We start from the raw sequence: 14568 nt of genomic DNA on the forward strand, positions 1-14568 counted from the left end.
AAGCAAGAAAATTAAAAAGCAATAAAATATCTTAATTAAATTATGTTTGACGAGTTATCATTCATATAACACATTATCATCAACAGCAAAAAATACACAATCCAAATGAATGAATGATTGTACGAAGTAAAAGCAAGTTAAGGGGGGGGGGGGTGACTGCTCTCACCTCAAAACACGTATTTGGTATTTCCAATCAGAAAACACTGCTTATTATAGATCTCTGTATATAAAAGTTCTCTGTCCCCAAGATCAATCTCAATCACCTTCAATTGAACTATACTCCAAAAACATTCATTTTAGGAGGAAGTGTCTGTACAGTAACCACCAAGAATAACTAGGAAGCACAGAGGATAACCTTATTGCCAACTAAAAAAAGTTCCACCTCTGCAAAATTCTACTTTCCTTGCTTGTTCTTTCTCTTTTCAAAACATTCCCTCAAAGCGTATACCTCTGTCAAGAGTTCATCAATGGTTATCTGTTATTATTATTATTATTATTTCGGTGAACAACTGCAATGGTTAATTCAAATACAATCATGGAAGGTAAACTTGTTGAAGAAAATATTTTACAAATTCTAATTCAATAAAATAAACTCAGACGAACAATTAGCTATTTGGATTCCAAGTGAAAAAATTTCCATGAATTCCAACAATGCATTCTTACACACATTCAACTAGAAATTTAGAAATCGAAAACACGTTACGCACACAAAAAGGATTAAAGGAACAGAGAGAGTGTGGAAAATGTATACAATACCTGGTTGGCATTCTTTCCAATTCCTGTTTGTTCGAACAACGCAATCCTGAAAATTACAGAAAAAGAATTTCCTCAATAAATCGACGAGTTTGATGAATCTAAAATTTGAGGGTTTAGGGTTTTAGGAAGGGAAAATAAGTAAATAACAAAGGGAAATGAGGTTAACCTGCATCAAGCGATAGATTTACACTGTTGATTTACACATTTTCTTATTTTTATAAATCTATAATTTAATTTTTATTTTTTAATTAAGATATTTTATTTTTAAAAAATTTGTAATTTTAATCATTGATCATTTCATTTAATTAAGATAGTTCGTCTTTTACTTCTAAAAAATTAAAATTAAAATTAAATTTTTTTATTAAAATAAAAAATGAAATATCTCAATTAAAGAATAAAAGAGTTAAAATTATGAATTTTTAAAAATAAAAGATAAAATATTTTAATTAAATAATAAAAAAACTAAAATCATGAATTTTAAAAAATAGATGAACGAAAAATATGTTTTAATCAAATAAATAATGTATGCATACATTTTATGACTTTTTTGATAGTAAGTTATAGTATCGTAAATTTCTGTAATAATTATATTAAAAATTATATCAAAATATTTTTCAATTAATTGATATTATAAAAAAATTTTAACAATTTTTGTTTGCTACTAAGTATATAAATCAATTGATAAGATTGTTTTAATTTAACTAGTGATTTTAAATTTAAGTTTTAATACAATATTAAATATTAATAAGAATGACTTTTTTATAATAAGAACTCGGTGATAATCATTTCATAATTGATAATCATACTAAATTTCAGTGTGTCGTGGTTACCAGATCTAATATGCTAATCTTGTTCTCAAACTTAGTTCGTGAATCAAAATTTAAAGTTTTATTAAGTAAATCTAAAAAAAATATTTAATTGAGTATTAAAATAACTTTTGACAAAAAATATTCATCACTATTTAAATATAATTCTTTTTCTTTGTTTCTTCTTTCCTAAATAATTTTTTTATTAAATTTATTAACAAAAAATTCACATAATTAACAAATGAAGTTAAAAATAATAAAAAAATGACAAATATAATAAAAATAAATTACATGTGGATTATAATTAACTCTATATTTAAAGACTTAAAACATAATTTTCGTGTCTCATGAAAATATTTTTATTTTTGTTCTGAAAAGTTTGTTTAAAAATAATAAAAATATCATTTTTTTTTCAAATATAATAATTAAATAAAAATATATTAATAATAAATTTTATTTTTTTTACGATATAATTATTTTTACAAACATTCTATAAAAATTCTATAAAAGTTAAACTCTATTATTAAAAACAGTTTTTTTTTCAAATTAACTAATATCAAATAATTTATATAAATGTGTGTTATATTTAAATGATAATCATGAAATAATAAAATTAAAATTACGAAATTCATTTTAAAAATTTAGTTTAATTTTTAAATGCTTACCTTTTGAATTTATTATTGTTTATTAATTATTATATTTTTTTAATTAAAATATAATTAATGACGCAGTATATGATTTTTTTAAAAAATATATAAATAATTAAAAAAAAGTTTAGATTAACATCGATTATTTGAACCGATGTCATTAAGCACTTACAACATCAGTTTTCAAATAACAGATGTTAAAACTGAATTTAGTGTGATTTTAACATCGGTTATTTGAAAACCGATGTTGTAAGTGCTTAACGACATCGGTTTTCAAATAACTGATGTTAATTTAACATCGGTTATTTAAAAACCGATGTCGTTAAACACTTACAACATCGGTTTTCAAATAACAGATGTTAAAACTGAATTTAGTGTGATTTTGACATCGGTTATTTGAAAATTCATAGGAATGTCTACTAAATATTGAGATACACGTCCATAAAATTAATTAGATACACATTGAACATTTAAAATTATTTCAATCCTTAGAAAGCTTGAATGTGTCTCATGTAAGACTTTTGCCATGAATAAGCTTCGGGTGTGCAGTATCTTTTCCATTGTGGTACAATAGGAGATAAAGGACAATTATCCCTTTAAAAAAGATACATTATCATACAAAAGACGGAGTTACCGAATAAATCAATATTAGTCTACAAAAGTAAATGGTATCTTTAATGGATAATGTATACCTACACAAAGTAATTTCTATTAACAAATCCAATTGAAATGTGACGGGACACAACTGACATAGGACTCCTAAGTGGAAAGAAGGTTCAACTTTGCAACCTAGATAAGCGGACCAATATAACATTATACCGACTTGCAATGACATAACCTATGTCGAGAATGGTCATCCATTTCGCTTCGGGTATTGGGCCATGTTCAACATACAAAGAGGTTATTAATTCCCATAATTTTTCTTCTGAGCCAAATAATTGAGCATAAAGAGAGTACCATGTTTGAAGTTTCTGAATCAAATCTTGGCAAACGAGAGACCAAGACACCTCACCCTAGCCTAGCAAAGCTGCAACTGTCCTGTAACCACAATTTCCATTCATTCAGTGTGACATCTTTAATGTTCATAATGTATTATTGCAACTCATTGGAAAATTCATCCATATAATGGTCCATTTTTGTCTTCTTCTTGTCACAACCAACCTTGTGAGCCATACTTGGAGTTCCTAAACTACCAACCATCATGCTCTTTTCATCGACACACTCCCACATTGAAGGTTTACGTTTGGTAGATTTCACAGACTTCAATGCACCCTTTGTTTTAACTTTCTATGGAGGGGAACACATTGAAGTGGTATTCAAAGATACAAGTTCACAAACTTTAGTCTTTAGGATGATTTTAACGCACCAATCTAGTTGTGAAAATCTCTTTAACAATGCATCAACCTCATGTGTCAGGGTTAAGTCCCCTCAAGAGCCATCTGTGTCTTCTGAACTACGAATGGATAACATCTAATATACTTGAATAAACTTCAAGAAAATGGAGCCATATATACTGATAAATTGTTTAAGTTCACAAGTACATGGTAGATTATGAGTAACTCTAAGTGCGTAGTTGCACATTAACTTGTCTTTGTATTTTTTGTACTTCTTTCCCCCTCTCATGCTACTTTCCCACACGTTGAGCCCAATTTCACAATTCATCGTGCTCTTAAAAAACCTAAAAGAATCTAAAAAATCATTCAATAGCAAAATACATGGCTTCATAAAACATAGACATATAAAAGCCATGAAATATATCTTATCAATCATGAATTAACTAGAAAAGTTAGAATAGTTAGGTTGCAATTGAATTTCAATATTTTTAGCATCCACATTTTCATCATTATCATTCTCGATACCAGTATCATTATCATTCTCTAATTTTGTAAACTAATTGTATGCATATTTTATTTGGTGTATTTTTTTTATTTTTTTTATTTGGTGCATTTATTATTATTTTTATTTAAATTCTCAAAAAGGCATTCTAAATTAATTATGCATCTTGGATATATTTTGTTTTCAGATTCAACAATATAGACATTTAATCATTTTCTAATTTAAAAATATCTAAAGTAGCTTGACCAAAAACAAAATTTAAATTAAGAAGAATTTAATTTCCGTTACAGTATAATTAATTGAAGAGAAATAAAAATGAAAAGTGATATATAAGAATAATGAAACATAAAATTAATATAAATAGCTTATAATATGTTCAAATTTTCATTGTTTAAATTTGAATAAATTCAATTTATTATATTTCAAATCATATGATATATAATACTTACTTTTTATCATTAATAAATGAATAAAACAATGATTTCATTATTATTCTTTATATTTCAAAATATTTTTAATAAATTTGTTTAAAGATTGGTATATTTATTTGTCATAGATAACTTTGGTAATATAAGATCATCAAGATTAGTATACTTATCAATATGGATATTGTTATTTCTTTATTTCATATTATTAGTATACTTATCAATTATTCAAATGATGTAATCAAGAAATAATGAAATCTTGAATCGAGAAAAAATAAATAATGAAATCTAAAATTGATATAAATTAAATAACTTATAATATTTTCCTTATAAAAAATGGTAATATTTTAAATTTTTATAGTTAAAATAAAATCAACTTAATATATTTCATACTGTATGATATTTTTACTTATTTTTATCATTAATTAATATAATTTTAGTAATTATCATTGTTTCTATTTGAAGTATACTTTAATAACTTTATTTCAGCGTTAGTATACTTATTTATTTCTATATTATCTTTATCCAATTCAAAATCTTCTTTCATACGAAGGCTGATGTCCATGTAAAAGTTTACTTGTGACTCTAATAAATATATATATAAAAAAATTATACCTTAGGTCATATTATGCTCATTGTCTTGCACCATTCAATAGGCCAAGAGGAAAGAAACATAGGGAACTACTCAATAGATAAGCTCTTATGATGCACAAATAAGAATTTACAATTATTTTCTTCTAATTTCAACTGTGCATGTGTAGGTGTATTTGTAAGTTGTTATTTAATAGAATGAATGTGTTATGTATCCAATAACATTATAAAGTTTCTAAAATCATCAGCCGAAAATCTAAAATAAGTTGATTGTAAAATCTCTACGATTTTTTTTTTTTTGGAAAAGCCAATACTAATTAGATTGTAGTAAAGCACAAGGCATACCCTACATACACCATACACCCTGGTAAAAAGAAAATTGAAAAAAATGTGTTACTGCCTATAGACCAACAACCAAATTACAAAATTCCTACCCGACCCAACTCTAGAATACAATCTAAAAACATTATATATTACCGCTCGAACATGTAAAATAAATACCCTATTCATTACGTTTACCGTAAATCTGTACGCCCCATCACCAACAATAAGTACCAAAACTATCACCAAAGCACCAACATAATGAACATAGCATTCGTTCTAATTTAATACTAATGTATTGTTACGAAAATAACGCTTGAGAAATAACCTCAGAATCGAAAGTATAACTTTTTCTTGTCCTTGTGAAATAGAATTCGCTTGCAATCTACCCCCACACCAACATTCCTTCTTCAGCTGAACTTGCGCCCCACATAAAGCAAAACAATATGAAAACAAAACCAGAACCGAATAGAAACCAATCGATCTTCCCCTTTAGTTAAAGGCTGAAGAAGAACGTACCTATCGGCGTGAGGGATAAAAGAATTGTTGGGTTGTGATTAAAATTCATATGGAAGTTTATTCTGTTATTTTTTTCTGTTTTGTCCTCTGCCTATATAAGGCAAGGATGCCCTATTTTTTTAGGATAAGCTTTCACTTGTATATTGCATCAGTAATAAATAAAATTTCTCTGTTTTCCCTCCAGTGGATGTAACCTTGATCAAAGGTGAACCACGTAAATCTGTGTGTTCTTTCTCATCTCTCTCTCCCTTTCAATTTGCTGCAAAATCTGTGTGTATGACATTTCTGTTCTGCTGCATCTACTGCTATTGTTCTTGATTGTTCTTCATCACTTCCATAACAAACTGATATCAAGAGCTCAAGTTGCAATCAAGGGAATTCAAGATTCTCATCTGAATACAAAGATCAAGTTGTGGAAGTCTTGTTTCTAGTTCTTTCATTGCTTCACTGTGATCAAGAACACTTAAGAAATCATGTCAAACACAATCAGGATTGAGAAATTCAATGGAAAGAACAGCTTCAATCTGTGGCGCATCAAGATGCGTGCTTTGTTGAAGGAACATCGTGTTTGGGCTCCTGTTGCTTCTGCATCTGTGAAGAAAGAAGTGGCTTCTGAATCAAAAGAAAAGGCCTCTGTTTCAAAGACTGGAGAACTTGTAGAACAAGAAGAAAAGGCTCACTCACTAATCTTGCTTTCCTTGTCTGATGAAGTTTTATATGAAGTTGCAAATGAAGAAACTGCAAGTGACTTATGACTCAAGTTGGAAAAGTTGTATATGACTAAGTCAATATGCAACAAGCTCTTCTTGAAGAGGCGTCTATTTGGTTTACACATGAAAGAAGGTACATCTCTTAAAGATCATCTTGATGAATTGAATTCTATTTTGATGGAATTAAGAGATATAGATGTTAAGATAGAGGGTGAAGATGTTGCCATGATTCTGTTAGCCTCTCTACCATCATCATATGAGAGCTTTGTCAATTCTCTTAGTGTTGGTAAGGAATGTGTCACTGTGGAGGAGGTGAAATCCAACTTATACTCAAGGGAACTTCGATCTAAAGCATCTGGAAATTCTGAAGAACCAAATGGATCTGGTCTGGTGGTCTCTAACTCCATCAAGAACATCAAGAAAAAGGTGTTTAAAGGAAAGAAGAAGACTCATGTCAATCCAAAGGGCATCTGTAAATACTGCAAGGAGCCAGGTCACTGGAAGAAAGATTGTCCCAAGAAAAAGGGCAAACCATATGTTGCTGTTGCCAAGGAAGGTTCCACATCTGAAAATGAGCTTGTTCTCTCAGTTGTTGATCATCACCAACATTCTGAAAATCAGTGGATATTAGACTCTGGCTATTCCTTTCATATGTGTCCTAACAAAACCTGGTTTGACATCTATGAAGAGAATTCGGGTGGAAATGTCTTCATGGGAAATGATGTCTCATGCAAGACAATTGGAATTGGCACAATAAAAATCAAGATGCATGATGGAATTATCCGAACACTCACTGAAGTTAGGCATGTTCCAGAGCTAAAGAAGAATCTAATCTCCATAGGTATTATGGATGGAAAGGGGTTCAAATGCAGCACTGAAAATGGGGTCATGAAAATTCAGAAAGGCTCTACAATGGTGATGAAGGGTATAAAGAGGGGTAATCTCTATATACTTCAAGGTACAACATGTGTTGAGGATGGTCTAGTAGTTGTTGCATCAAGATCTAATAAGAGCATACCTGACTTAACTCAATTGTGGCACATGAGGCTAGGTCATATGAGTGAAAAAGGTATGATGATACTTCAAAAACAACAGCTGTTCGGAAATCAAAAACTGGATGAACTTAAATTCTGCGAACATTGTGTTTTCGGCAAGCAACATAGGATCAAATTTCCTAAAGCAATTGACACCACCAAAGGAACTCTTGATTACATTCATGCTGACTTCTGGGGGCCTGCAAGAGTACCTTCACTAGGTGGTGGAAGGTATTTTCTGTCCATAATTGATGACTACTCAAGGATGACATGGATCTACATCATGAGTCATAAGAGTCAAGCTTTCAAATGCTTCAAAGAATGGAAAGCACTAATTGAAAAACAAACTGAAAGGAAAGTTAAAAGACTCAGAACTGATAATGGCTTGGAGTTTTGCTCAACAAAATTTAACAAATTCTGCAGAGAAGAAGGAATTGCTAGACAATTTACTGTTAGGAACACTCCTCAGCAAAATGGAGTTGCTGAACGAATGAACAGAACACTCCTGGAAAGAACAAGATGCCTGTTATCCAATGCTAGTCTCAACAAAAGTTTTTGGGGAGAAGCTATCAATACAACTTGTTTTCTGATCAATAGAACACCCTCTACTGCTATAGGACTTAAAACTCCTATTGAAATCTGAAATGGAAAAACAACAAACTACTCAAACCTAAGAGTATTTGGTTGCAATGCTTATTATCATGTCAAAGAAGGAAAGCTGGTACCTAGATCAAGAAAGGGTTTGTCCATGGGTTATGGTGATGGGGTGAAAGGCTATAGGATATGGTCACCCTCAGAAAAGAAAGTTCTTCTCAACAGAGATGTAATTTTTGATGAATCACATTTGTTTCATCCCAAGCTTAAGGTTCCAATTGCTGGAACACAGAGCTACCACTCTCCTCAAGAAAAGGATGTAGAATCTATAACCAATGACTCAGAAAAAAGAGGTCATTTTGAAACATCTCTTGTGGTTCTTCAAGAAGGTGAGAAATCAGAAGATTCCAGTGCAAATGAGTCTCATTTGGCTGCTGAACCTGATCCTTCACAGCTCAATTCTGGAATCAATCAAAGACCAAAAAGGGTCACTAAACCTCCTGAAAGATATGGTTTTGAATACATGGATGCCTATGCATTACATGTAGCTGAAGAAATAGATTCAAATGAATCAGCCACTTACCAAGAAGCTATCAATCATCCCGAAGCTGAAAATTGGTTGTTAGCTATGAAAGAGAAAATTGAATCTTTATATAAGAATCAGACCTGGAAACTTGTTGAACTACCTAAAGGAAGACATGTGGTAGATTGCAAGTGGATATTCAAGAGGAAACTTGGTCTTTCAGAAAAGGAAGGGATAAGATACAAGGCTAGGTTAGTTACCAAGGGATTTAGCCAGAAATAAGGAATAGATTTCAATGAAATTTTTTCACCCGTGGTTAGACATACATCCATCAAGGTTCTTCTTGCTATTGTGGCAAGCCAAGATTTGGAACTTGAACAGCTTGATGTCAAGGCTGTTTTTCTCTATGGAGATTGGAAGAAAATATTCTAATGAAACAACTTGAAGGATTTGAAGTTCAAGGAAAAGAAAGGTATGTTTGTCAACTGCAGAGGTCCTTGTATGGATTGAAACAATCTCCAAGGCAATGGTACATGAGGTTTGACAACTTTATCACCAGCCAAGGATTCAAAAGAAGTCTCTATGATTGTTGTGTTTATCACAACAAGGTGGAGGATGGATCAATGATCTATCTTCTACTCTATGTAGATGACATGCTTATTGCAGCAAAAAGCATGTGTGATATACAAAATCTGAAGATCCTCCTGAGTGGTGAATTTGATATGAAGGATCTAGGGGCTGCAAAGAAAATCTTAGGAATGGAGATCTATAGGGATAGAACTTAGAAAAGGCTATTTTTGTATCAAAAGGATTACATTCAGAAGATACTTGTGAGGTTTGGAATGACTGACTCTAAACCTATCAGCACTCTCCTTTCAGAAAAAGAGAAGTTGTCTACTATGATAAAGGTTCAAGATCAAGTTGATCAGGACTATATGTCAAAGGTTCCATACTCAAGTGTTGTTGGCAGTCTCATGTATGCCATGGTCTGCACTAGACCTGACCTTGCTTATGCTGTTAGCATGGTCAGTAGGTTCTTAAACCAACCTCAGAAGGAACATTGGAAGACTGTGAAGAGAATTTTCAGATATCTTAAAGGGACTGCAGATATAGGTTTGATCTATGAATCTCACTCAGATTGCTGCCTCACTGGCTATTCTGATGCAGATTTTGCTACTGATCTTGTCAAAAGAAGGTCCCTAACAGGGTATGCTTACACCCTTGGTGGCTGCTTGGTGAGTTGGAAGGCAACACTTCAACCTTCTGTTGCTCTCTCAACTATTGAGGCTAAATATATGGCTCTTATTGAAGCTGCAAAGGAAGGAATTTGGCTGAGAGGTCTGATAAATGATCTTGAAATTAATCAAGAATATGCTAACATCTACTATGACAGCCTTAGTGCTATATGCTTGGCCAAGGATTAGGTTCATCATGATAGAACCAAGCATATAGATGTTAGATATCACTTCATTCGGTCAGAAAGAAGAATCAAAGTTCATAAGATTATCACTCTGCACAATCCTGCTAATATGTTTACAAAGCCAGTTCCAAAGAGCAAGTTTGATCACTGCTTAAGCTTGCTCAATGTAGATTGTTAGGGTTAAGATCATGTGTGTTCAGAGGGTGCAGTTTGTGTCTTATATGGATGTTAGTTCAAGGTGGTGAATCGTTGGGCTGTGACTAAAATCCATATGAAAGTTTATTTTGTTAATTTTTTCTGTTTTGTCCTCTACCTATATAAGGTAAGGATGTCCTGTTTTTTTAGGATAAGCTTCCACTTGTATACTGCATCAGTAATAAAGAAAAGCTCTATGTTTTCCCTCCCGTGGATGTAGCCTTGATCAAAGGTGAACCACGTAAATCTGTGTGTTCTTTCTCATCTCTCTCTCCTTTTCAATTTGCTGCAAAATCTGTGTGTATGGCATTTCTGTTCTGTTGCATCTACTGTTGTTGTTCTTGATTGTTCTTCATCACTTCCATAACAAGAATGATATTATAACACACCAGGTAAGAGGAAAGAAGAAGAAACAAAATAGGATTATAAAATAGATGCAAATGATTATAATGAAAAAAAAGTGTTTTACCTATGATGAGGATGAAGGCAACTTAGATTGAGTTTAGGAAAAAGGAGAGGATGTGGTGGTTTCCATATTTACCTAGCAAAAAAAAAAAAGAATAGTTCAAAACGAAGTTGAACAAAGGATAGAAAGAATATGAGAATTCGAAAAGAGGAAGATGCCTTATAGAGAGTCAGAGGAGGAAAGGGGTTGTGTGTCTCCAAATGCAATCAATGTCTCCTTTTATAAATCACGAAAGTGAAAAGTGGTTAGAAATGAGCCAAGGATTTTCCTCCAAAGTCAAAAAGTATGTCCACATATAATGAATCCCAAATGTTTCTAGAGCACGTTTATAGTTTATACAATTATGTGCCTAGGAAAGACCAACTACTCGTCGATTTAAAATGAAAAAAAAAAATTGAACCGTTTACTAGCCCAACAACGGAATTAATAAATCTACCTGAAAAGACAATTAACCAACTTAACGGAATTATACAATTAATAGGATTTACAGTAAATGGCCTCCAACAAGGCACATGTAAAGTGATTGATCATTGGTGTTTCATTTAAATTTGTCACCTATTCTCCAAAAGGAAAAATGTGTTTTTATACCATATAAAGCTATTTTAGTTAAATTAACTTATAAACTATTCAAACTAATTTATAAGTTAATCAAATGACTTAATTGCACACAAAAATTTTATTATATTTTTTAGTTATCTATGTGACACATGGTTTAGAGTCATGATTATCTATTAGAATTTAATAGGTAAAACAGAATATAATTAAACCTTTCTTGGTGTTATCCTCTTCGTAGTGTTACTATGTGTTTGGATGGGGAAATTAAACTAGGTAAAGTATTTCAACAGGGATATTAAAATGTTTTTCTATAATGAAATCTGTTTGGATAAGATATTTTAAAAGTAATTAAAATGTTATCATTTTTCTAAAGCATTTTAATATACTAACTTGACAGAATTTCAAATTCTCACCAAAAATAAAGGAATTAAAATTTCTCACTCTTTAGAAAACAGGACACTCTCACGCACACTAGCTCTCTCTCCTTCTCAGCACACTAGCTCTCTCTCTCTCCCTCTCAGCACACGTACACTCTCCGTAGTTATCTGTCTCTCCCTCTCAACACACCTTGGCGTCACCAGCTACCACCTCCATCGACAAGTAAGTTTTGCTTTCTATTCATCACAATCTTTTCTTCCTCTCACTGATAGGTTTCTTTCTCGCTCACTCATCTCTGTTTTTTTCTTTTCACAAGTTTATGTTTGTTTGATTTTGATTTCATTTTTGTAGCTACAAGGATTGCTTGATTTTATTGATTTATGTTTCATTTTCTATTTCATTTATTTTGTTTCAATGATTTTGATATGTTGGCGGGTATGGAATTGGATGGGTTTGGAGTTGAGATAGGTTGTGAGCACCATATGTTTGTGAATATGCATCAAAGAGAAATAGAGAAACAAATATGTTTGAATTTCTCGAACTGCATGATTGCTTGAGAATATGAATGAGTTGTTCGATTAATGTCCTTCGTTCTCTCACACTTAAACTGATTGTGATAATTAATTGTCAATGTAATTGGGATTATTTGTCTCCCTTTTGTTTCATTAGGAATTTGTTTGGAAAACTTGTAACGGAGTATTTGAGATAATAAAGTATTTGGAGTTTCATTTGATTGCTAGATTCCTGTATTTTTAGTATGTTCTCAAAGTGTTGTATTGGTACCTGCTGGCTTGGAGCTTGTTGAGACGTCTAGTAGTAATAATACAATTGTCATAAAGAATTTGTGACTTGTGAAACAGTTTCAATAACCAGCTATAAAATACTATATATTTTGGCTTGTGAATTGTAAAGCCTTGTTCTATGCCGTGCTTTTACTTGGATATGTATGATTTGGTTGAAAGTTGCTACAAATTTTCCTCCATTCTTTAAAAACTCCTCTTTCCTATAACCAGAAATTAAAGACTGACAAAGGTTTGTTTGGGTTTATTTTTATTTGCTTATGTGTACTGAGTGGGATATAACAAATTCATGCACATTTCTATTATAACCCAAGTTTGCCAAAAGCTTTTCTTGTTAATGGGTTCCTAATAACTAGAATATGCCTAAGTTTTTATTCTTTTGAAGGTAGAAAGTAAACTTACGCTTGATTGAACCAAAGACACAAAAATAATATATGGGATTCAAAGATGTTCATGGTAGCCAAATTGGTAGTGTTTAATGAGTAGCAGACAGCCAACTTTTCCAGAGAAAGACTTTAGGAGTAGCATGACCTGAGTGATTGAGGAGGAGATTAAGAACCATATTTTGGTACCCTAGCAGTTGTAGCCTGTAACTCAAACCAGAAAAAGTAGTGTTTTAAGCTGTTAATTTAAATAAAAGTATTTTTTTAATGCAGTATGAAAAAGATGAAGATCAAATGAAGAATTGTTGGGTGTCATCTTTTCAGATGTTAACATACAATTAGTAGCATCCAGTATGAAAATTCCTAGAATCCATCAAAGCAGTAAATAATTCTGCTAATAGAGAAAACAAAAAGTGGAAACATGAAGAAGATGATTTGACTGTTATACATTATCACCCTCTCATTTTACCATTCTGCCCTCACCTACCATCTAGGTAGAGAGTACACAAACATAATACATAGGGAGATGGATATATATAGTACATGTATCACACAGAATAAGGTCATAGAATAGCATTTGTGCAGCCTTGGCTAGCTAGCTAGTGTTACCTGGACCATCCAAGGATTGTAGGATCAAAGAATTGAGTATGTGCTTGAGAGAGGGGATTCTTTGCAGAACAGAAAAGGGTGTGTTTTTTTTTATGCATGAAAATGTCATTGTCACCTGCAGGTGGTAGTTGTGCTGGTCCTGCCCAAAGGAAAACAAAACAATTACAAAACAAAAGGCCCAGGCACAAAAGCAATATGTGTTTGGCATATGCCCTCACATATCCTTATGGTATAGTACGTTTACTAATTGTATTGTTACTTTGTTAGTTCACATAATCACTAAGCTAAAAGTCAAGGGCATCACATAAATCATGATATTAAAACTGAATAAGTCCCAACCTGTACTTCAATTGAGAGTTGAGAGAAGGCATGTGAAGTAGAGTTTAGAGGATGCATATCAAGCAGAGATGAGAAGAGGCATATCAAGATAGAAAGGGGTGTTGTTGAGATATTCAGACCATTTAATGTCTTATTGTTCTGCCTTGGTGGCAGATTCTGCTTACTGCAACCCCTATGTTATTGTGTTGTTGCTTTGTAATTGGATGTTGCAGCTACTGCTCCCATTGTTTTTGCTTGCATTGTTGTTGTTGTTGTTGTTACTGATGGTACCTGCTTCCTAGTTCTGAACATCATCAGAGGATATTGAAGAAGGGTTGTTGTTGTTGTTGTTGTTAGAGTGAAGACTAACAGTGGGTTTTACATGTGTTGGAAACATAGAATGGAACATGGTGAAATTCAGCTCTGACATCATTTGAGAAGAAGTGGAACTTGGTATGAAGCAAAGTGGAGTGTTGTTGGGAGTAATAGTGAGTCCCATGTTTGGTCCATAGTTGAGGTGCTGGAAAGGAAAATATCCCATTCCCATCATATCAAAACTAGTGATGGAGTTGTTAAACCTGTCAAGGGTGTTGTTGTTGTTGCCACTGCTGATCTTGGAGGTGGAAGAAACTTTAAGGGGATATCTATCCATAAGCATAGAAGTAGTCGCAGTAGTAGCCAT

At 32.1% G+C, this 14568-nt stretch overlaps 1 long non-coding RNA gene and 1 pseudogene across 1 annotated transcript; both read right to left on the bottom strand.

Moving 5' to 3' along the window:
- Nucleotides 1-240: 240 nt before the first annotated feature.
- On the bottom strand, nucleotides 241-939 carry LOC114411503. Its single transcript, XR_003666472.1, has 3 exons — nucleotides 923-939; nucleotides 757-802; nucleotides 241-450 (listed from the first exon to the last, which is right to left on the bottom strand). It is a non-coding gene; the product is annotated as an uncharacterized LOC114411503 (long non-coding RNA).
- Nucleotides 940-13965: 13026 nt separating this feature from the next.
- On the bottom strand, nucleotides 13966-14568 carry LOC114411288 (annotated as a pseudogene).

This window comes from Glycine soja, chromosome 5 (genome assembly GCF_004193775.1).
Source record: "Glycine soja cultivar W05 chromosome 5, ASM419377v2, whole genome shotgun sequence".
Classification (NCBI taxonomy): domain Eukaryota; kingdom Viridiplantae; phylum Streptophyta; class Magnoliopsida; order Fabales; family Fabaceae; genus Glycine; species Glycine soja.